This window comes from Anolis carolinensis, chromosome 4 (assembly GCF_035594765.1).
Source record: "Anolis carolinensis isolate JA03-04 chromosome 4, rAnoCar3.1.pri, whole genome shotgun sequence".
In the NCBI taxonomy this organism is placed as follows: domain Eukaryota; kingdom Metazoa; phylum Chordata; class Lepidosauria; order Squamata; family Dactyloidae; genus Anolis; species Anolis carolinensis.
Window position 1 is genome coordinate 245,183,042 of NC_085844.1, and position 23,799 is coordinate 245,206,840.

At 42.8% G+C, this 23,799-nt stretch overlaps 1 protein-coding gene and 1 long non-coding RNA gene across 3 annotated transcripts in view; both read left to right on the top strand.

Annotated features, from left to right (window-relative positions):
* LOC134298543 (uncharacterized) overlaps positions 1 to 23,799 on the top strand; it is a 243,715-nt gene that overhangs the window by 49,413 nt on the left and 170,503 nt on the right. The window lies entirely within an intron of this gene.
* rgs19 (regulator of G protein signaling 19) overlaps positions 4,146 to 23,799 on the top strand; it is an 84,543-nt gene continuing 64,889 nt past the window's right edge. The window contains exon 1 of one of the 2 annotated variants that reach the window (XM_008110212.3): positions 4,146 to 4,261. The gene's annotated coding sequence lies outside the window, so the exon portion shown is untranslated. Of the gene's footprint in view, positions 4,262 to 4,493; positions 4,818 to 23,799 lie in introns of those variants that run through there. The other variant, XM_003220718.4, reaches the window with a different exon arrangement.

Sequence of the window (23,799 nt, forward strand, 5' to 3'; positions counted from 1 at the left end):
TTATTTCCTGATGTTTCACCTGCATCTATGGCAGTCATCCTCAGAGGTTGAGGTATATTAGAAACTAGCAAGTGGGGGTTATATATCTGTGGAATGCTCAGGGTAGGAGAAAGAACTCCTGTCTGTTTGAAGCAGGTGTGAATGTTTCAATTGGCCACCTTGATTATTTATTTTATTTATTTACAGTATTTATATTCCGCCCTTCTCACCCCGAAGGGAATTCAGGGTGGATCACATTATATACATATAGGGCAAACATTCAATGCCCATAAACACATCGAACCAAGACAGACAGACGCAGAGGCAATTTAACCTTCTCCTGAGGGGATGTTCGATTCTGGCCACAGGGGGGAGCAGCTGCTTCATTATCTACTGTGACGGCACTTCCTCATTCCAACGTTGTAAATTAGTTAAACTTGCCTCCCCACTTTTATAAGTGGTACCTTATTTCCTACTTGATAGATGCAACTATCTTTCGGGTTGCTAGATCAGCAACGAGCAGGGGCTATTTTTTATTTTTAATTGACGGGTGCTCACCCCACCACAGGCTGGCCTCAAACTTATGACCTCATGGTCAGAGTGATTTATTGCAGCAGGCTGCTCAGCAGCCTGCGCCACAGCCCGACCCCATTACCATTGAAAAGCCTTTCAGCTTCAACGTCTGACTGCTTACTGCCTGGGAGAATCCTTTGTTGGAAGATATTAGCTGGCCCTGATTGAGTCATGTCTGGAATTCCCCTGTCTTCTGAGAGTTGTTGTTTATTTACTGTCCTGATTTTAAGAGTTGTTTTAAATACTGGCAGCCAGATTTTGTTCATTTTCATGGTTCCCTCCTTTCTGTTGAAATTGTTCACATGTTTGTGGATTTCAATGGCTTCTCTGTGTAGTCTGACATGCTGTTGAGGTGGTCCAGGAGCCCGAAAGACATACAACAACCCTGTGGTCCAGGAACTTGTTGAGTTCTTCTTTGTTGTGACTCAGCCTTTGCTTTCGTGTGGCTCTGATGAGGATTCTGGGTTATATGTGCATAATGATGGGATTCAGGATGAATTTGAAAATGACTCTGATGCTGGGGATTATAGGAGCGTTCCGGCTGTGGAAAATGAAGAGCAGGGAGTTGTTCCCATGGGAATAAATCATGATGTTGTTTCTAATGAGGACTTTCAGGTGCAGGAAGCAGAAAGGGAAGATAGCGCTTTGCCACCTCCTAATAAGAGTAACGAACTCAGTGGCCTTGACTCTAAGGATCTTGATCAGGCTACAAGACTGAAATTTAGAGGGTTGCTGAGAAGTCTTTGCATAGCTAATAAACGGGAGGTCAAAAGACAAAGGAATGCATTTATGTCATGCTTTTAAAACAGTCTGCTGGTAGAGAGATCTCTGTCAATGCAACTCCATCGCTTGATCAAGACACAAGTCTGCTTTCCTGTGCCAAGTTTGCTTTCCTGTAATATCTCGTGGATATATTGTTTGTTGGAACTTTTGGCTTCTATGAAAAAGACCTTGTTTTATGCTCTATGTTTCTATGGACTTATTGCTTACAGCCTTGTTTTGTACCTATTTTTTGGAACTGAACTTTTACCCTTTTATGAACTATCTTTTGCCTATTTCCTAAATAAACTACAAAAGAATACTTCCTGTGTGTGGCTTGGTGTCTTTAGCCAAGGTGAAGCTAACCTGAGGTACGACATTCTTCTCCATGGCTCCAAATGTTGAAGGTATCATCCACAAATCTGAACCATAGAGTGGGCTTTTTTGGTGTCGTTTCCAGGGCTTCCAGGACATTATTGCCCTGCCAAAGATCCTTTCATGGGGAAAAAGCACACTTTACATCAGGCCTGGGCAAACTTGGGCCCTCCAGGTGTTTGGACTTCCAACTCCCACAATTCCTAACAGCCGGTAGGCTGCAAGGCCAAGAACAAGCCATGAGAGTCAAGACAAAGATCCACCCAGAGGAAAGGTGTTCTTACCATGCATCAAGGGAACCACTGACCTCATAGGCAAACTGATGAAGAAGCACAACCTACAAACTATCTACAGACCCACAAAGAAAATCCAACAAATGCTATGGTCAGCGAAAGACAAGAGGGATCCTCTCTCCTCTGCAGGAGTCTACCGGATCCCATGCAGCTGTGGACTAGTATACATAGGGACCACCAAACACAGCACCCAAACAAGTCAAAGAACATGAAAGACACTGTAGACTGATTCAACCAGAGAAATCAGCCATAGCAGAGCACTTGATGAACCAACATGGACACAGTATATTATTTGAGAACACAGAAATGCTTGACCACTTCAACAACTATCATGTCAGACTACACAGAGAAGCCATTGAAATCCACAAGCATGTGGAAAACTTCAACAGAAAGGAGGAAACCATGAAAATAAACAAAATCTGGCTACCAGTATTAAAAAACTCAAAAATCAAAACAGTAGATGGGAAGCAACACTCTGAGGGCAGAGGAGCCCCAAGGACAGCTAATGACTCTGAACAAAGGATGCCCCCCAGGTAAGAGACAAACCTTTCCCATGCTAATTAGGGTGATTAACTGAAACATTAATGCTGGCTTCCAACTGACAAAGGACTCTTGTCACACCCTGGACTCTCCACAGATACCGTGTTTCCCCAAAAATAAGACAGTGTCTTATATTAATTTTTGCTCCCAAAGATGCTCTAGGTCTTATTTTCAGGGGATGTCTTATTTTTCCATGAAGAAGAATTCACATTTATTGTTGAACAAAAAAATGAACATTTATTATATACTATACAGTAGTTGTCATCATAAACCAGCATAACCAGACAAACTGAATCCTATCAAGGATTTCTTGTTACTACCAATATTTCCATGTACAACACTTTATGGTATGTACATTTACCGATCCTGCATGCTCTGGTGTTCTGTTTATTTATTTATTTCCATCATTTCTATGACGCCCTTCTCACCCGAAGAGACTCAGGGCGGCTCACAATCTGGCAAAATTCCTGTTTGGCGGGCATGCTTCCAAACAAAAACTTTGCTAGGTCTTAACTTCGGGGGAAGCCTTATATTTAGCAATTCAGCAAAACCTCTACTAGGTCTTATTTTCTGGGGATGTCTTATTTTAGGGGAAACAGGGTACAGTAGAGTCTCACTTATCCAACATAAACGGGTTGGCAGAACATTGGATAAGTGAATACGTTGGATAATAAGGAGGGATTAAGGAAAAGCCTATTAAGCATCAAATTGGGTTATGATTTTACAAAATAAGCACCAAAACATCATGTTATACAACAAATTTGACAGAAAAAGTAGTTCAATATGCAGTAATGTTATGTTGTAATTACTGTATTTACGAATTTAGCACCAAAATATCACGATGTTTTGAAATCATTGACTACAAAAATGCGTTGGATAATCCAGAACGTTGGATAAGTGAGAGTCTACTGTATATATTTTTTCCTTCCTTGCCTAGTTTATCCATGCCTCACAACCTCTGAGGATGCCTGCCATACCCTGTTTCCCCTAAAATAAGACATCCCCAGAAAATAAGACCTAGTAGAGGTTTTGCTGAATTGCTAAATATAAGGCCTCCCCCAAAAGTAAGACCTAGCAAAGTTTTTGTTTGGAAGCATGCCCGCTAAACAGAACACTAGATCATGTAGGATCAGTAAATGTACGTACCATACTGTTGTACATGGAAATAATGGTAGTAAGAAGAAATTCTTGATAGGATTCACAGTTTATCTGGTTATGCTGGTTTGTGATGACAACTACTGTACAGTATATAATAAATGTTCATTTTTTGTTGAACAATAAATGTGAATTCTTCTTCATTGAAAAATAAGATATCCCCTGAAAATAAGACCTAGAGCATCTTTGGGAGCAAAAAGTAATATAAGACACTGTCTTATTTTCGGGGAAACACGGTAGATGTGGGCGAAACGTCAGGAGAGAACACTTCTGGAACATGGCCAAACAGCCCGAGAGACATACCACAAGCCTACTGGCTGTTAGGAATTGTGGGAGTTGAAGTCCAAAACACCTGGAGGGCCCAAATTTGTCCATAGCTGCTTTACATGCTCAGGGGTACAATTAAAAAAGCCCAGCAGCTCTCTCAACCGGTATGGAAAGGGGATCCTAAGGGTCCCATCATTAATTCAGATTAAGATCCAAGGCAGGGAAAGCGCCTGGCCATGCAGGAGTTTCTTTCCCTGGAGAGAGAGAAGGGGGAAGAAGGAAGGAGAGGGGAGAAATCTGGCAGGAGATGCATTGCAGAGGTGAGTTTGTCCTCCCCCCTTTGACTCCTCTGGGCTGCTCTTGCAAGCTGCAGGAAGAAGGTTCATCTCTTTTTTTGCTCGGGATGCCTTGCAATCGGGGAAAGGCCGAGGAAAGCAGCCAAGCGGAGGTGGGCAGAAAGGATCAAGCCAGCGACAGATCTTCTTCCTTCCTTCCTTCTTCTTCCCCCCCCCCCCCCCCTTCTCGCCCAGATCCTGCCAAATAAATAAATAAAGCCGAGCAGGCAAGGAAGTGCAAAAAAAAAAACAGCCCTTTGCTTTCGGAAGTCAATCGCCGGGGCTGGGGGACGCCTGCGCAGTGGAGAGACCCTGCCAGCCAGTATTTTTCTTCCCCTTTTTTTGATTTGATTTTTTTTTTCTCCAAGTGGCTTCCCCACCTCCACCTCCTCCTCCTCCTCCCCCGGAGCACCCCCTTCTTCCTCCCCAAAAAGGGTGCCGATTCTGGAGCTTTTACCCGGCGAAAAAGAGGAAGCCACCGAGGGAAAAAGGGTTGAAGGAAGGGAACGGATGTGCGGCAGGGATCTCGGATGCACCAAACGTGAGTCCAAACCCCGCACTTTGGGTTCGGTTGGTGTCTTTGCAAAGAAAAAAGAAGGGAAAAAAAAAGAGGGACCTCCATTGGTGAGGGCAACTCTGCCCAGGATTGGGCAAAAGGGAGGGGGAGGTGTTTCCTTGGGAGCGCAAAGGAGTGAAATCGGATCCAACCTTGCCTCGCCTCGCCTTTCCTGTGCGGCTTCGCCCTCTTTTTGCTGAGGTTTTGCTACCTATATATTTTGGGAAGAGACCTGGGCCCCTTAGCAAAGGCTTGGGGAAGAGGGGAAGGGTCCAAAGGCGATACAGTCTTGCCAAGGAGATAGACATCTGTATCACATTTAGCCTCGGAAGGGAAGGGAAGGAAGGCACTGACTGGCAGGCGCGTGTTGTTGGATGAATGCATCAAGTGTGCGGCCGGATTGCAATGGGGAAGAAGGAGGGGGCAACGGGGAGGGAGATATTGCTGGTGTCTTCGGGGTTCGGGGTCTTGCCTGGAGCCCCTCTCCGCCTCTCCCTCCCGAGGCTCCTGCCATGGGCTGCAAGGCTGGCTCCTCATGAGAGACATGTGCCAGGTTTTGCCAAAGATTCTCAAGGAAAGAAAAAAGGTTTCTCCTTGGGAACACTAAGAGGGAGAGAGCAGGGCTTGCAAGGCGTTGGGTGTCCTCAAGATCGTTTTGGGAGGAAGCAAATCTGGGCAATGTGTTGCCTCACAACCTCTGAGGATGCCTGCCATAGATGTGGGCGAAACGTCAGGAGAGAATACTTATGGAACATGGCCATACAGCCCGAAAGACATACAACAAATCTGGGCAGTTTCCCTCTCTCTCTCTCTCTCTCTCTCTCTCTCTCTCTCTCTCTCTCTCTCTCTCTCTCTCTCTCTCTCTCTCTCTCTTTTTGGGGGGGGGGATCTTTCTTGTACCCCAAGCCTTTTATCCGAGTGGCTTCCTTTTCCTTGGAGGGAAATACCTAGGGACCCACCAGATCAAACGCTGCCTGAGGCACAAGGCCAGTCGCAGAGTTTTGGTCTTGCAAACCACTCTCTTTGCAAGATCCTGAAATCAGGGGATACACACATATATATACACATAAATGCATATATACACATATAAAAATCTTGTAAACCTCCCTTTTGATAAGATCCTCAAAACAAGGGGGTGTATATATATATATATATATACACACACACACACACTGTATGTGTGTGTGTGTGTGTGTGTGTGTGTGTATATATATATATAATATCTTGTAAACCTCCCTTTTGATAAGATCCTCAAAACAAGGATGTATATATATATATATATAAAATATCTTGTAAACCTCCCTTTTGATAAGATCCTCAAAACAAGGATGTATATATATATATATATATATAAAATATCTTGTAAACCTCCCTTTTGATAAGATCCTCAAAACAGGGGCATATATATATATATATATATATACACACACACTGTATGTATATGTGTGTGTGTGTGTGTGTATCAATCTTGTAAACCTCCCTTTTGATAAGATCCTCAAAACAAGGGGCACATATATATACACACATATACAGTAGAGTCTCACTTATCCAACATAAACAGCCGACAGAACGTTGGATAAGCAGATATGTTGGACAATAACAAGGGATTAAGGAAAAGCCTATTACACATCAAATTAGGTTATGATTTTACAAATTAAGCACCAAAACATCATGTTATACAACAAATTTGGTAGAAAAAGTAGTTCAATACGCAGTAATGCTATGTAGTAATTACTGTATTTACGAATTTAGCACCAAAATATCACGATGTATTGAAAACATTAACTACAAAAATGCGTTGGATAATCCAGAATGTTGGATAAGCGAGTGTCGGATAAGTGAGACTCTACTATATGTATAATATCTTGTAAACCTCCCTTTTGATAAGATCCTCAAAACATATATATATGTATTGCAAATTTTCCCCCTTTAGAAGATCCTGCAAGGGAGGGGGGGTTATATATTTAGTAAAGAAGGAACCCTCAGTATTAGATCCTGATAATGAGGGGGCATATAATGTGTTGTCCAAGGCTTTCAGGACCAGAACCACTGGGTTGCTGTGAGTTTTCCCAGCTGTATGGTCATGTTTCCAGAAGCATTCTCTACACAGAGAAGCCATTGCAATCCACAAGCATGTGGACAATTTCAACAGAAAGGAGGAAACCATGAAAATGAACAAAATCTGGCTACAAGTATTAAACAAAAACTCTAAAATCAGGACAACAGATGAATTCCAGACATCAAACAATCAGGGCCAGCTAAAACCTCCTAACAAAGGACTACCCTAAGCAGGAAGCAGCCAGGCTTTGAAGTTGAAAGGCTTTTTAATGCTAATCAAGGTGATTCATTGCAGCATTCAGACTTGCCTACAACAGACAAGACTTCTTTCTCCCACCCTGGATATTATTGCACATATATCAACCCCACTTGCCTAGCTTCCAACAGACCTCACAACCTCTGAGGATGCCTGCAATAGATGTAGGTGAAACGTCAGGAGAAAATGCTTCAGGAACATGGCCATACATCCTGGAAAACTCATAGCAACTCAGGGAGCATATTGCTTGTAAAGCACCCCCTTGTTACATCCTGTAAAAGAAGGGGGTATATATCTATATCTTTCAAAGTTCCCCCTTTTATAGGATCCAATAAAAGAAGGGCTCATATATGTAGTTTTTTTTAATATAAAAAAGCCCTTTACCATCTCCTGCAAAGGTAGGGCCATATATATATATATACAGTGTTCCCTCACTTATCGCGTGGGTTAGGTTCCAGGACCACCCACAATAGGTGAAAGTCCGCGAAGTAGGGACACTATATTTATTTTAATATTTATACATAATTTTAGTAATTCTACCCTGGTGGCGAAGTGTGTTAAAGCACTGAAGCTGCTGAACTTGCAGACCGAAAGATCCCAGGTTCAAACCCAGGGAGTGGCGGGAGCAGCCGCTGTTAGCTCCAGCTTCTGCCAACCTAGCAGTTCGAAAACATGCCAATGTGAGTAGATCAATTGGTACCGCTCCGGCAGGAAGGTAACGGCGCTCTATGCAGTCATGCCAGCCACATGACCTTGGAGGTGTCTACGGACAACGCCAGCTCTTCGGCTTAGAAATGGAGATGAGCACCAACCCCCAGAGTCAGACATGACGGGACTTAACGTCAGGGTAAACCTTTACCTTTTTACACTATTTTAAGTCTTTATCAACCAATCGTGTGTTGATAAATCGCCTCCTTCTCCTCCTGTTGCCGCTTGGGCTCCTTTTCTCTCCTTTTGGCTTCTCCTTCCTCCCTTCCTTAGGCTGTACATGGTAATTTTTTATGATTTATAATAGTCTTTTAGAGTTTATTGCAAAACCGCGAAACAGCGAATCCGTGAAAAGTGAACCGCAAAGTAGTGTATATAGTAACCACCCCCACCCACTCCCTTTACATGATCCTTATATCTTGTGCCCCTTCCACACAGCTGTATAAAATCCACATTGGACTGGGTTATATGGCAGTGTGGACTCAGATAATCCAGTTCAAAGCAGACTTTATGGATTGTCATCCTTGATATTCTGGGTTATATAGCTGTCAGGGAGGGCCTTTGATAAACAGGGGCCAATATATTATCTTACAAGCCTCCACCTTCGAAAATATACTACTCCTATCCTTTTCAAGACCTGGAACTACTCCTCTGTGGAGGATTGAAGGCAGAGCGGTGGGTTGCTGGGAAATCCGGGATCGCCCTTTTTTTGGAGAAAGGGATTTTTAAAAAATCCGGTAAAAGGATATTCTGATTTTTCTGCCTTTCTTTCCCCTCTCCCAGCCATGCAACCCTGTCTCTCCTGATATGGCATGCATGCATTGCTTTCAGTGTTGTGGAAAGCAATGTTATTGGGCGCAGGGCGGGGAGGGGGGGGGGTGAGAAAGACCCTGCATGCAGAGGGATTCCTTTTTTTTTCCAGCAAGCCTTTGGTGCGGGGGTTTCCCTCCTCTCCCTTCCTTCCTCACCCCTCCCTTCCCTTTCCTTCTCTCCTTTTCCCACTTTGGGGAGTTGGCATCCCTTCCCTGGAGCCAGGGAATCCCTTGCCTGGGGCTTTGCCTGCCCAGCAGCTGCTCGCCTTCTGCAAGGAGAGAAAACATGGCGCGGGCGGGGAGGGAAAAGGTTGCAAGCCTGGGATTTCCCTGCCTCTCCTTCCTTCCTTCCTTCCCTCCATCCCTCCCTTTTTGGAGCTTTCCTCGCAGAGAAAAGGAGCCTCATTTCCCCAGGAAAAGGATGCGGCTGCTTTGCAGACCTTGCCCGGCTTCATTGCGCCTGGAATCATTCTCCATTGTGTGTGCCTTCAAGGCTGGATCTGCACTGCCATGTAATGCAGTTGCAACCGCATTGTAGGATCGGTATCCAGGCATGGGCAAACTTGGACCCTCCAGGTGTTTTGGACTTCAACTCCCGCAATTCCTAACAGCCGGTAGGCTGTTAGGAATTGCGGGAGTTGAAGTCCAAAACACCTGGGGGGCCCAAGTTTGCCCATGCCTGGAGTACATCCATATATAATGCAGTTAAACATCATGATTACGTGGCAGTGCAGATCCAGTCCAAGTGGATCTGCTAGGTCCTTCCCTTGAATCACAGCACCGTGAGATATGAAGGGTTGGTTCTTCACCTAGGATCCCCCAAACATTTCCAAAGGCACCTTTCCCAATGCTCTAGGACAGGGGTCCCCAAACTAAGGCCCGTGGGCCGGATGCGGCCCTCCAAGGTCATATACCTGGCCCCTGTTTTAAACTTTAGACTTAGGGTTGACCTAAATCTACCTGGTTTTTGGAGGTCTCTTTGCTTACCTATGAGATCCTCTAGATGGTCTTTGAAGGTCTCTTTTCTTAGCTATGGCTTTATGAGACCATCTAAATGACTTTTGGAGGTCACTTTCCTTACCTATGGTCCTATGAGACTGTCTAGATGGCCTTTGAGGGTACCTTTCCTTACCTATGGTCTTATGAGATCATCTAGATGGTCTTTGAAGGTCTCTTTTCTTAGCTATGGCCTTATGAGACCATCTAGATGACTTTTGGAGGTCACTTTCCTTACCTATGAGACCGTCTAGGTGGCCTTTGAGGGTTCCTTTCCTTACTTATGGTCTTATAAGACCATCTAGATGGTCTTTGGAGGTCTCTTTGTTTACCTATGGTCTTATGTTAGGGCTGACCTAAGTCTGAAATGACTTGAAGGAACACAAATACAATCCTACTTTTGGGCTATTTCATCATAGTCCAGCCCCCCAACAGTCTGAGGGACTGTGAATTGGCCCTCCACTTAAAAAGTTTGAGGACCCCTGCTCTAGGAGCTCCAGCTTGCAACGCCTGTGTAAAAAGATCTTTGATGTGCGCATACATTTCGGGTCCAACTTATCTTCAAGACCGCATCTTCTATGAACAGGCATTGAGATCTACTGGAGAGGCCCTTCTCTCGGTCCCACCACCGTGTCAAATATGGTTGGTGGGGATGAGAGAGAGGGCCTTTTCGGTGGTGCCTCCCCGGCTCTGGAATGCCCTTCCAAAATATATTAGACTTGCCCCCACTCTTCAAGTCTTTTGGGCGAGTTTAAAAACGTGGCTCTTCAGACAGGCTTTTGACCCTAGCTTGATGACCCACCAATTGTGCTGCTCCACACTTTGTTATTGCAGATAGCCAGCTTATTCACATGATGCATTTTAGCAAATTTTATAATTCTTACAATTTTTATAGGATTTTATGTGTATTGTTGTTTTTTATACTTATGTCATGTATTTATTCTTGTGTATTGTTGTTCAAATGCAGACTTGCAGTGCTTCTGTGAGCCGCCCCAAGTCCCCTTGGGGAGATGGTGGTGGGGTACAAATAAAGATTTATTATTACAGTAGAGTCTCACTTATCCAACATAAACGGGCCAGCAGAACGTTGGATAAGTGAAAATGTTGAATAATAAGGAGGGATTAAGGAAAAGCCTATTAAACATCAAATTACATTATGATTTTACAAATTTATATGAGGAGCCCCGGTGGCGAAGTGCATTAAAGCGCTGAGCAGCTGAACTTGCAGACCTAAAGATCCCAGGTTCAAACCCCGGGAGCGGCAGGAGCAGCCGCTGTTAGCTCCAGCTCCTGCCAACCTAGCAGTTCGAAAACATGCCAATGTGAGTAGATCAATAGGTACCGCTCCAGCGGGAAGGTAACGGCGGTCCATGCAGTCATGCCGGCCACATGACCTTGGAGGTGTCTACGGACAACGCCGGTTCTTCGGCTCAGAAATGGAGATGAGCACCAATCCCCAGAGTCAGACATGACTGGACAACGTCAGGGGAAACATTTACCTTTACCTTTTACAAATTTAGCACTAAAACATCATGTTTTACCACAAATAACAGAAAAAGCAGTTCAATACATGGTGATGTTACTGTATTTACGAATTTAGCATCAAAATATCACAATGTATTGAAAACATTGACTACAAAAACATTGACTACTAAAAGGCCGACTGCATTGGATAATACAGAATGTTGGATAAGTGGAGGTTGGATAAGCGAGACTCTACAGTATTATTATTACATGCCTTCAGGTCACCTGTTGAATTATCACCACAAATTTCCAGAGTGTCCTTAGGGATGGTTTTATCAATTCCTCAAAAATAAAGCTCTCAGTACTTGGCCCTTAGTCTCCCATCCAAGGCTTAGCTTACAAGATCGGATGGAATCTGCTGCCTTTAGGGTGTTTTAGGCCATTCATTCATTCATTCATTCATTCATTCATTACGGAACTGGGTTTTTTGCCTTGGCATGTGGGACATTCATGTTGCCTTTGCAAAAAGAAATCTGTTTTCGGAAGGGAAAAAAACCCAGCTGTTATTTTGCAGCACGTCCACTACATTCCTCATCATACTGGAGGAGCCCCCGGTGGCACAATATGTTAAACCCTTGTGCCAGCAGGACTGTTGACAGAAAGGTTGGCAGTTCGAATCCAGGGAGCAGGATGAGCTCACGTCTGTCAGCTCCAGTTTACTACACGGGGACATGAGAGAAGTCTCCCACAGAATGATAAAACATCCGGGCCTACCCTGGGCAGCATCCTTGCCGATGGCCAATTCTCTCACACCAAGAGTGACTTGCAGTTTTTCAAGTTGCTCCTGACACAAAAAACATCCATACTGGTTAGTTTTTAGAAGCTGAGCTGCATCAGGTCTTCCTCCTCCTTGGATGGGCATCCACCACGGATGGCCAGATAGGGCTCAGAAAGAGACCTATCGGAAAATTAAGGGAGCCATTCTGTAACTATTTTGGATTAGAAGGGCCAAGGACTTGACTAAGTGTGTTGTTCCTTAGGATATATAACAGGCATGGGAAAACTTTGGCCCTCAAGGTATTTTGGACTCCAACCCCCACAATTCCTAACAGCCGGTAGGCTGTTAGGAATTGTGGGAGTTGAAGTCCAAAACACCTGGAGGGCCAAAGTTTGCAAATGCCTGGTGAAGCGCCTAGGCTGGTAAATCACCATTTGAATGTACCATTTTCATTGGATTTCATAGCGTAAATTAGGATTTATGTTTTGATGAAAAATGACAGGGAAATAGCAAGGATCTATAGTTTGGTTTAGGAAAGACTTGTGCTTTAAATCCGGGAGAATAGCTGCCAGTCAGAGTTGGGTTAGGTATTGAAACTGCTTCATGTGTTTGTGTAGGTAGCTCTGGATAAAATGAATTTATTTTCGGATTTAGCGGGAGACCTTGACATCTGTGAGTTGTTGCTTTGGTCAGACCTCACCTTGAATGGGCACCACAATTCAAGAGGGAGATTGACAAGCTGGAACGTGTCCAGAGAAGACACACCAAAATGATCGAAGTTTTGAAAGCCAAGCCCTACGAGGAGCAGCTGAGACCTGGGGATGTTTGGCATGGAGTGAAGAAGGCTGATATAAGGGGACATGATAACAATGTTTCAATATTTGAAAGAATGTCACATAGAGGAGGGGGAAAGCTTGTTTTCTGCTGCTTTGAAGACTTGGACACAGCAGAGCAATGGATTCAAACTGCAGGAAAAAAGATTCCGTCTAAACATTAGGAAAAACTTCCTGATGGTAACAGATGTTTTGCAGTTGAATATGTTACTTTGGATTGTGGTGGGATCTCCTTCTCTGGATGTTGGCCATCTGTCAGGGTGCTTTGATTATGTTTTATTGCATGGCATGATGTTGGACTGGATAGCCATTCTGGTCTCTTCTTTGGTGCATGCTGCAGCTCCCTTTAAGTACTACAATCTTTTCATTGGCAAAATCGAGGAATTGTCCAAAACAGAGCCCTAAATTCATTCCAGCATGTTCTATAGCAAAAAACATCCCACAGTGAAATCAGCATTTGTAGAATGCAAATCACTGGGTGGACATCCAAAACACTCTTGGTGCATGTAATCTGCAGATACAAATCCTGGAATTTATTGGAAACTCATCTCTGGAAATTGTGTTATCACTATCCGGGCCTTGAACTGGTTCCAGGATTATCAGTCCCCAACATCTGCATACCAAAACCATGTTCTCCTGTCAGTGTAGATGTGCCCTTAGACAATGCTAGGTTGGTTTAAAGAAGCATAGCTTTTCCCAATACAGGCAATGCCTAAATTACAGCCAAGATAGGTTCAGAAGGGTTTTCTCAAGCTGAATTTGTGTGCAAATCAAAACACGTACTTTTTTAAAGTTAACTCCAGAAATAGATAGATAGATAGATAGATAGATAGAGATACATACACATATACAGAGAAAGAGAGAGAGCTTTGGATACCATAGGGAAGGGTTAACACCACTGCGGTATATCTATTTTGCTGTCTGTGGCCTCGTTCAGAAGATTTCACCTCACTTTCTGTCCCTGTGATAATAGGATTTTGGAAAATTTGGCTTGTTGTAGAAGCAAGGATGGGCAATAAAGCTTCAGTGGAGACCCCCTTTCCCCATAAAAACAACTCTTCCAGGAGTGAATTTTCCTTCCAAGGGGTAGATTCCTCTCACTTCCCATTGTCTCAGCCCCGTTCTTAACTAAAAGTATGTAGAATGTTTGTAACCTGGGGCTCGAAGTACAATGTAAATAAAAAGAGATTTTTTTAATGTCAGGAGCGACTTGAAAAACTGCAAGTCACTTCTGGTGTGAGAGAATTGGCCGTCTGCAAGGATGTTGCCCAGGGGACGCCTGGATGCTTTGATGTTTTTACCATCCTTGTGGGAGGCTTCCCTCATGTCCCCGAATGGAGCTGGAGCTGACAGAGGGAGCTCACACGTGCTCTCCCCGGGTTGGATTCGAACCTGTAACCTTTAGGTCATCAGTCCTGCCAGCACGCACTGCGCCTCTGGGGGCTCCTAAAACAAGAGATAAAACACTATTAAAATGAGTTGCTGTGAGTTTTCCAGGCTGTCTGGCCATGTTCCAGAAGCGTTATTTCCTGAAGTTTCACCTGCATCTATGGCAGTCATCTTCAGAGGTTGTGAGGTCTACTGGAAAATAATCAAGTGAGGTTTATATATCTGTGGAATAATGTCCTGGGTGGGAGAAAGAACTCTTGTTGGTTAGAGGCAGGTGTGAATGTTGCAATTGACCACCTTTATTAGCATTGACTAGCCTTTCAGCTTCAGGGTCTGTCTGCTTACTGCCTGCCAGATATATAAACCCAACTTGCCTAGTTTCCAACAGACCTCAAAACGTCTGAGGATGCCTACCATAGATGCAGGCGAAACATCAGGAAAGAATGCTTCTGGAACATGGCCATGCAGTTCGGATAACTCACAGTGATTCTGGCCATGAAAGCCTTTGAAAACACTATTACAATGCATAGAACAAAATACATAGTGTTAAATTTATGTCTATGGAGGCAATCCTGGTGGTTCTTTATGGGACTGATCCACTATGGGTGCATCTCTATACTAAATAATTAGTGCAGTTTGACACCACTTTAACTGTCATGGCTCGATGCCATGGAATCATTGGAATTGCACTTTGTTTTCTCAAGTTAAAAATGTGAAGAGCTGATTGTGCAGTAGTCTCATGTATTACACACGAGGGATCTGTTTTAGGACTCTTCCTGCAATGCAGTTGTCATGCTTTAGATGGCTTGTGCAATCTTTTTCAGCTCTTATGATTCTATGATAATCTGCAACCTTATTTTGCTGTCCTGAAATAAGGATAGGCTTCCGGAAGAATCCTGCAGGGAGATCTAGTGTTACTACGGTCAACATTTGGTTCAAATTGAGCATAGAATTGCTCTGGAGACTGGAGAGAATGCTTATGTAGACATCGACTGCACAATTTTCAAATCACATGTAAATGCAAATGCATTCAATAAACTCAAATAGTATTTCAGTATCACCTCGCAGCCCACAAGGGCTTCCAAGATGAATGATGAAAAACGAAAATCCATTATCTATATATATAAAAGAGTGATGGAATCCTGGCGACCTACAAAACAACAAAACTAAACACCTCACAACCTCGAAAATTGACAGCACAACCCCTCATCCACGCCTCTAGGTTGATACAACAAAAAGAAAAATAAAGTCCTAATTAGAGGGAGAGGAGTAATTGTTTTTATCCAATTGCTGCCAGTTAGAAGGCTAAGCTCTGCCCACTTGGTCTCCTAGCAACCCACTCAGCCCAGGGGACAGGCAAAGTTAGGTCTCACTTAGACCTCTTCCACACTGCCTATAAAATACAGACACCACCAGACAATGCCACAGCAACGCGTGGCCGGGCATAGCTAGTAACAATATAAAGACAAAAACAGCTTTAAAACACAACAATATATCCATCAGAAAATCCTAGAAACAGAGTAAACACAATCCTAGAACCTGGTTTTGAAAGAGGTAGCTGCAATTTCCAACATGGAATGCCATAGAGAAGGGCATTCTTTGGCTGCCCAATGGAAGCTTTAAAGGGATAGGACCAACCAGACTTGCTTGGATGGGGAGAAAGCCCAATTATGTTTCAGCATTAAAAATGTTTCACAAGGTATGGGGACATACAACAGCACCTACTCTGCATTCATTCTTCAATGTAGACAAAAAGGAACCAATCCCAAGTAATGGGAGGAATAAATCTCTCTTTGCACAGCAGCTGCCGGTCTGAGTCGACAGTACTTAGTGAGATAGACCAGTAGTCCAACTCAATCAGCCTAAACCAGCTTGTTGTATCCAGATAACATTTTTGTTGTTGCTCAACAGGAATTCATGGTTTCCTGAGAACCGGGCATCTTGAGCCATTCTTGTGCACTCTTTCTTTCTTGTTTGTATATATACTAGCTTTGCCCGGCCACGTGTTGCTGTGGCTTATGGGAACCATTTCATTGGCCAGGTAGAATATCAGTGAATAGCCTTGCAGCCTCAAAACCTGGCCATTTTCTAGAATAGCTGGAGTAGCACGCCCAAAGAGCCGCTTTGAAGCCTGGCTACTTCCTTTGTAGGGGAATCATTGTTTGGCCAGCTTGAATTGCACTGAATAGTCTTGCAGCTTAAAAGCCTGGCTGCTTTCTACATAGAGCATCCTTGCTAGGCCAGATTGAATGGTACGGAGCAGCCTCGTGGCTTCAAAGCCTGGGGGGTTTTTCACCTAGGGGAAGTCTTGGTTGGACAGGTTGAATAGCACTGAACAGCCTTGCTGCTTGCAAGCCTGGGCGCTTTCTACCTTGCAGAATCCTTGGTTGGCCAGGTTGAATAGCAATTAATAGTCTCAGTGTGGCAGATATGAATGCTGCAATTAGCCACCTTGATTAGCATGTAATGGCCTTGCAGATTCAAAGCCTGGCATCTTCCTGCCTGGGGGAATCCTTTGTTGGGAAGTGTTAGCCAGTCCTGATTGTTTCCTTTCTGGAATTCCCAATTTCCCTGCTTTCAGAGTGTTGCCTTTTATTTACTGTCCTGGTTTTAGAGATTATATTGTTCTGTATTATTATACCACAGTAGTTATTTCATATTATAGTCATAATCTTATATTATCTGCTTAGAACTGGATTATATGAGGCCCCTTCTACACAACTGTACAAAATCCCCACTGAACTGGATTATATGGCAGTGTGGACTCAAGATGATCCAGTTCAAACAGATACTTTGGATTATCTACCTTGGCATTCTGGGTAATATAGCTGTATGGAAGGGCCTTGAGTCTACACTGCCATATAATCCAGTTCAAATCAGATAATCTGTATTTTATAAGCAGTGTGGATGCCTAAGTGCACTCTGCCTGTGCCCTGGGCACCATTTTGACTTCAGCTCCCACAATTCCTAACAGCATATCCATACAGGTTTGGTGTCTTGCTGATATAATGCCGTGTAACAGCATATAGAATCATGGAACTATAGCTTTGGAGAGTTACCATCTAGTATTGGTTTGGAGACCACTAGGAAAATTCTGAGTAGGAATCCCAGAACAGGAACCTTGGTGGGCTCTGACATTAAGTAGTCATTGCAGATGTGACTTTAGTCTGGTCAGTCTTTCAGTCTGAGCTAATGTTGAACAGCTTGTGCTGTCAGGAAGTATTTTCTGATCTTTATCTAAAAACTTTCTTGTAATTTGAACCTATTTATTAGGATCTTGCCCTCCGGAGCTTGAGAAAACAAGCTTACAGGACAAGATGTTTGAAGGTGGGTTATCTGGCTACTTTTCAGGTTTCTCTTGTCCAGTCTAAACATGTGTGGCCACAACAACTGTTTCTCATAGGGCTTGACTTCCAGACCCCTTTGGGGGCATTCCCTTCCTTTGGAATTTGCTTTATTTATGGAAAGTACATCCCCTAATTTCTCCAGATGAGACAAGAGTAAGGCTGTATCTACACTGTAATATGAGGCAGTTTGGAACTGCATTATATAGTCAGTGTAGATCCATATAATGTAGTTAAATTCAGTGTAAACTGCATTACATGGGTCTCCACTAACCATATAATGAAATTTCAAATTGCATTCATATATATATATATATGAGTGATGGAATCCTGGCGACCGACAAAACAACAAAACTAAACACCGCACAACCTCAAAAATTGACAGCACAACCCCTCATCCATGCCTTTAGGTTGATACAACAAAAAGAAAAGAAAAATAAAGTCCTAATTAGAGGAAGAGGAATAATTGTTTTTATCCAATTGCTGCCAGTTAGAAGGCTAAGCTCTGCCCACTTGGTCTCCTAGCAACCCAATCAGCCCAGGGGACAGGCAAAGTTAGGCCTCACTTAGGCCTCTTCCACACTGCCTATAAAATACAGACACCACCAGACAATGCCACAGCAACGCGTGGCCGGGCACAGCTAGTGTATGTGTGTGTGTGTGTGTGTATGTATGTATGTATGTGTGTGTGTGTGTGTGTGTGTGTGTATATATATATATATATATATACACACACACACACACACACACACATACACATACACACACACACACAGAGGGGGGGAGGGAGCAAGCTTTTGGGGTGAGAGAATTGACTGTCTACAAAGACGTTGCTTGGGGACACCCAGATGTGTTACTATCCTGCTGGCAGGCTTCTCTCATGTCCCCGCAAGCTAAAGCTGACAGACAGAAGCTCACCCCCTCTCTTGCGGATTCGAACTGGCAACCTTCATGTCAGCAGTTCAGCCAGCACAAGGGTTTAACCACGGCCCCTACTGCATTATATGCCAGTGTAGATCCAGCCTAAGATTCTGGCAACTCGGGGTGCATCTACGCTGTCAAGTTAATGCAGTTCAACCCCACATTAGCTGCCATGGCTCAATGCAATGGAATATAGAGAGTTATAGTTTCACAAGGTCTTTAGCCAAAAAATGCTGATGCCTCACAAAAGTACAAATCTCAGGATTGCATCATATTAAGCCATGGCAGTTAAAAAGTTCTCAAACTGCATTAACAGCCAGGCTGTAGCACACCTGGCTAGTAACCAGCTGCAATAAATCATACTGACTGAGAAATCATGAGTTCGAAGCCCGGGTTGGGTTAAGCCCCCGACCATTAAATAGCCCAGCTTGCTGTTTACCTATGCAGCTCAAAAGACAGTTCATCTGTCAACTAGGAAATTTAGGTACACTTTATGTGGGAGGCTAATTTAACTAATTTTTTTTTACAACACCATAAAACTGCCAGCAACGCGTGGAAAGGAATGAGGAAGTACAGTCACTAGTGGACGGTGAAGCAACAGCTCTCCCTGTGGCTGGAATCATGAAGCTGAAAATGTTAAATGCCTCTGTGTGTGTCTATACCGTATGCTCTTTGTCTGATGACATTGAATGTTTGCCATATATATGTTCATTGTAATCCGCCCTGAGTGTCCTTCGGAGTGAGAAGGACGGAATATAAATACTGTAAATAAATAAATAAATAAAATTAATTCCACAGTGTAGACACACCATCAATCAGCTGGTCATTCAGGCATTTGTTTATGGTCTACAGACCATGTCAAACAAACCACAAGAAAAAAAAATCAAAACTGGTAACTAACATGAATGTAGATCTTTTCTGCTTTAGGAAACTCAGCAAGATTTGATCTGGTTAGTAGGAAAGATGGAAAGAATAATGTTTTCCTTGCAAAATGTTCAAAAACGTGCCTTTCAAATGTTAAGAACCCCAGATGAGAAGAATCCTGGGATGATGAGAATCTTCACATTTTGGCTTTCAAATTCACCCATTTAAAATAATAGAAAAGACATTTCTGGCATAAGAACAGAACTCGTATATTCTGCGCAGAAAGGAGCTCCTTTCTGCAGAGAAAATGCTGTCATTAGGAATTTATTAGGAGACCTCCAGGAGATGTTGTTTTTTAACACTTCTGCTCAAATCTTTTGGAAGCTAAGTAGGGTCACAAACACCCTGAAGGCACATATGTGCAGAGAGGATAACAAGTGAAGAACTTGCAAAGGAAAGAAGAAGAAGGAGGGAAGAGCAGAAAGTATTTCCTAGCACAAAATAATTAGAATCATCTTCTCTTCCAAATGGCCCAATTTTTGGTTCTGATTGAATTTGCTGGAAACTGTAAAGTTCTGTATAAATATCTGTCAGATGGTTCCTCTTGGGATACATAAAGAATTGGGTTCGTTTTTGCTCTCTAGAACCATCTGATCAGACCTCACAGCATCCAAAGTGGTTTGCAGCCAGATGCTGATGTTTGGCTCCTGATCACTGTATTCGGTGCTGAGCCACCTGCATTGATCCCGCCGGAGATATTGCCTTCCATAAAACTGGGCAGTGTCGTCCTCAGATTGTCCTGGCACTTGAAATTTTAAGACATACGCTTCCCTTGCCTGTACTTTACGGCCTATAATAAATAGCGCTTGCAAAGGACATTAAGAAATGAAGAGGCTTTTCGTATTTTAAAAATGTGTTTATCGCTTCTCGGTATCTCAGGCTTTAAATTTGCTTCGCTGTCTTTTAAGAGACAACGTCCTTGGATATTTCATCTTTTTGGATCAGGCCTTCGGGCTGTTGTTCCCCGCCTTCCAGTCCACAAAGAGCATTAGTGAGTAATTGAAAAGGGATTTTCTTCCTACTACCAGATGTTGAAGCTGATGTTAATGAACTTGGATGCAAGCGGAATAAAGGAATTAGACCGTCATATATAAGTTAATCAATAGAAAATTTCTTTGAATTTCAAGTTGGGCTGAGTCCAGGAAAAATAGGTCAGTCCATCGCTTTGGGGCATCGCCATATTTTTGTGGCAGAAACTGGCCAGTTGGGTATTAGTGATTTTGCACAAATGTAGTCTGAGATCTTATATCTATGTTGGCATAATTACATGAAAGGCGGATTGAAAGTGGATCTTTGGAAAGAGATTGGACGAACATTTCAGGATTGTTTCAGTTACGTGATCCAGAATGGACCATAAGGCTTAGATGGCCCTTGTGGTCCTTTCTAGCTCTTTCTGTGATTATTAAGTGAAAGTGGTAAGAAAAGGCAGACAGATCTGAGATGCTATTTATTTATTTATTTATTTATTTATTTATTTACAGCATTTATATTCCGCCCTTCTCACACTGAAGGGGACTCAGGGCGGATCACATTACACATATAGGCAAACATTCAATGCATTTTTAACATAGAACAAAGACAAGACAAACATAGGCTCTGAGCGGGCCTCGAACTCATGACCTCCTGGTCAGAGTGATTCACTGCAGCTGGATTCAGCTGGCTTGCTCTCCAGCCTGCGCCACAGCCCGGGCCTTGATGGCCTCTTCTGTTTCTAAAGTATGTTTGATTAAGCAATATAAGCCACATCAGCAATTTTAGATATAAAAGCTAGACACTAAACAGCTACATAATCTGCTACTATAGTACTGTAACTTTTTCTTGTCAGGAAGCAACTTGCAGTTTCTTAAGTCATTTCTGGTGTGAGAGAATTGGCCATCTGTAAGGACGTCAACCAGGGGACACCTGGGTGTTTGATGTTTTACCATCCTTGTGGGAGGTTTCCCTCATGTCCCCACATGGAGCTGGAGCTGATAGAGGGAGCACACCTGCTCTACCCATATTCGAACTGGCAACCTTCAGGTCAGCAGCCCAACCTTCAAGTCAGCAGTCCTGCTGGCACAAGGGTTTAACCCATTGCTCCACTGGGGGCTCCAGTACTATAACTAAGTACAGTAGAGTCTCACTTATCCAAGCTAAACGGGCCAGCAGAAGCTTGGATAAGCGAATATCTTGGATAACAAGGAGGGATTAAGGAAAAGCCTATTAAACATCAAATTAGGTTATGATTTTACAAATTAAGCACCAAAACATCATGTTATACAACAAATTTGACAGAAAAAGCAGTTCAATATGCAGTAATGTTATGCTGTAATTACTGTATTTACGAATTTAGCACCAAAATATCACGATATATTGAAAACATTGACTTCAAAAATGGCTGGGATAATCCATAAACTTGGATAAGCGAGGCTTGGATAAGTGAGACTCCACTGTAAGTATTAAAAATAAGAAACAGAAAGACAAGAACAAAACTGCACACATATATACAAAACAAACAGAAAATGTCTACAAACCTTCCACTCTCTGGTGGTTGCTATTATTGATTACATAGTGATACTTTTGCTTTTGGCAACACTACTCATTCAGGAATCCTACACTTGACAAATGCCCCCGTCATTGTGAAAAGGGAATAAACAAGTACCAATTTAATAGAGCTCCCTTGAAATATGTGGTTTCCCCCACTATTGAAGAACATTTTGAAAACCAAAGACAATGAATCAAAACATTAGAAATATTTAAAAGGCCCTTCCTTAAAAATCTGTGTTTAAGTTTCAAAATCACTCTAGCAGCTTTCCCAGGGAAGATGAATACCAGAATGAATGAACACACAAATGGCAAAGCTAAACAACCAGATTTTCACAGTATTGCGAGTGCTATGGCAGAGGGGAGAACCAGAGGAAAAGGTTGTAGAGGTTGCAAAGGTTCGTTTTAAGCCACAGCTCTCAGACCTCTCCAAACCAGCATGATGGCGTGAAGGGTTCAGGAAACTGTAGTCTAAAAATTTTTCCAAGCTCTGCCTAAGGCCTGCAAAACACAAGTTCCTCATTCCTGACCTGAAAGCCTTATAAAATGTCAGAAACATAATTTCTTGCAATTTTGCATGCTTCATAAAGATCACCAGGTCACATTTCAAGCGGTCACTTGTGCCTGGTCAATGGCCTCATCATCTTTGTGGGTTGTAAGAATTGCCACCAAGTAATCAAAACAGAAGAGTCTTTGAAACAGTAAACATGTCATAACTCGCTCTCTAGAATCCAAAGATTCAGAGGAGTTGGATGTCCAAGAATGAGCATCTTCTGATGATAGCAGTGTTTCTGAATTTGAAGAGCTGGAGGCTGAGGCAGTGGGAGGCAGAAAGTGATGGACACTGGGGATGCTAAAGACATCCTTTTCTGAACAGTGAAGGGATAAAGAGAGATTGTGCCAATCTTTGGCTGTTAAATAGAAGATACTGATTAATTAGTCACCTGGTGTTTTTGGAGACAAGTGACTATAAATCTTCCTGGAACACTCTTATAAACTTCAGAATGTTTTCAGGGCCTTGGAGTGGCTACTGTTTACTCCTTTTTGGTTTCTTATACCTGGATTCCTAGCTTGTTATTTCCTGGACTGGCTGATGAGCACCCTCTTGTTTTACTCTTCGTCTTGATGAATAACCTGTGACAGGCCTCGACTGAATGAACTAACCATCCAATTCTCAAGAAACCTACTAATGGGAGCTGAGAACAAACCAGTTTTCCCCTTTAAAAAAATGATGATGAGCCATAAATTCATTAATGCAGCTAACTAGGGATGAGGGGGGTTGCAGTGCAGCATATCTGAAGGGCCTCAAGTTTGGGTTGGCTAGTCTTGTTAGTCCTTCCTTGTCCGCAGGGCTGGAGAGTCAAGAGTCAAGTTGGAAACAATTTTGGGTAGATTCAGAGTCAGTAGAAATGTACTGACTCTGGCATCAACCCAAAATGGAATGCTTAGTTTGTTGTGTCTTTGCTTTCATAGGAACTGAGGGAAGTTTTCTTGGTCAGAAAATTTAATAAAATATATTTTATGTCCCAACAATCTAAGTCTGATAGTGCACGTGGTGGTGATGAAATACTATGTTATATATTTTTTATTACTAATTAATATACATTTGCAATTTATGGAGAAGTTGGACAATAAAAAACAGAAGTCAGATGTTTGGTGTTCCTGCTTCATAGCTCTTCTTGTCTCAGCCTCTTTTCAGTCCTCCGTCCTATTATTTCATGTAATAGAAAAAAACCTAAAATATTGGCAGTCCCTGAGTTACAAACATCCGACTTACAAATATATATACATGAAAGGTTTTCATGAGGTATGTTGTGTCCCCATACGTTTTGTTATCACAATTTATGTATGTGTCTGTATCTCTTATAAGGAGATTATTTAACCTCCGGTTTGCTGATAAAACTGAATAACTGCTTTGTGAAATGAGAGCATGCCTAAAAAGTGTGAAGTAATATGAAATA